At 51.6% G+C, this 1,243-nt stretch overlaps 1 protein-coding gene across 1 annotated transcript in view; it reads left to right on the forward strand.

Annotated features, from left to right (window-relative positions):
- Window positions 1-1,243, forward strand: part of PREX2 (phosphatidylinositol-3,4,5-trisphosphate dependent Rac exchange factor 2) — a 74,051-nt gene that overhangs the window by 36,052 nt on the left and 36,756 nt on the right. The gene's annotated exons all lie outside the window — the stretch shown is intronic.

A 1,243-nucleotide genomic window follows, 5' to 3' on the forward strand; every position in this document is an offset into this window, starting at 1 on the left:
GACGGCACCCTGAGGAGACCCACCCTGTGGGAGCGTACAGGCCGATGGGAGGTAATCTGTGGCAGAAGGCGGTCTCGAAGGTATCCCGGTCCGCTGCCATGGAGCGCCTTAAAGATGATGGTCAGCACCTTGAAGCGCACCCGGAAGGCCACCGGCAGCCAATGCAGCTCGCGCAGCAGCGGTGTTACGTGGGAGCGACAAGTCCCTCCCAACACCGCCCGCGCGGCCGCATTTTGGACTAGCTGGAGCCTCCGGGTGCTCCTCAAGGGAAGCCCCATGTAGAGAGCATTACAGTAGTCCAGGCGGGAGGTGACCGGAGCATGAGTGACTGTGCGCAAGTCGTCCCGGTCCAGAAAAGGCCGCAACTGGTGAATCAGGCGGACCTGATAAAACGCCCCCCTGGTCACGGCCGCCAACTGATCATCCAGTGTCAGCCGTGAATCCAGGAGGACACCCAGATTGCGCACCCTATCCAAGGGGGCCAGGGTTTCGCCCCCTATAGTCAGCGATGGAATCAGCTGACTATGCCGAGGCGCCGGTAGCCACAGCCACTCGGTCTTGGAAGGGTTGAGCCTGAGTCTGTTCCTCCCCATCCAGACCCTCACGGCCTCCAGGCACCGGGTCATCACGTCAAGGGCATCGTTGGGGTGGCCCGGGGTGGATATGTACAGCTGAGTATCATCAGCATACTGATAATAATAATAATAATAATAATAATAATAATAATAATAATAATAATAATAATAATAATAATAATAATAATAATAATAATAATAATAAAAAAGTTGGAAGGACCTTGGAGGTCATCGAGTCCTTGGAGGTCATCGAGTCCAACCCCCTGCTCAGGCAGGAAACACTATACCATTTCAGACAAATGGCTGTCCAGTCTCTTCTTAAAAACTTTCAGTATTGGAGCATTCATCGCTTCTGGAGGCAGGTTGTTCTATTGGTTAATTGTTCTAACTGTCAGGAAGTTTCTCCTTAGTTCTAGGTTGCTTCTCTCCTTGATCAGTTTCCATCCGTTGCTTCTTGTCCTGCCTTCAGGCGCCTTGGAGAATAGCTTGACTCCCTCTTCTTTGTGGCAGCCCCTGAGATATTGGAACACTGCTATCATGTCCCCCCTCGTCCTTCTCTTCATTAAACTAGACATACCCAATTCCAGCAGCCGTTCCTTATATGTTTTAGCCTCCAGTCCCCTAATCATCTTTGTTGCTCTTCTCTGTACTCTTTCTAGAGTCTCAGC

This window comes from Protobothrops mucrosquamatus, unplaced genomic scaffold (genome assembly GCF_001527695.2).
Source record: "Protobothrops mucrosquamatus isolate PMUCROS unplaced genomic scaffold, P.Mucros_1.0 scaffold912, whole genome shotgun sequence".
NCBI lineage: Eukaryota > Metazoa > Chordata > Lepidosauria > Squamata > Viperidae > Protobothrops > Protobothrops mucrosquamatus.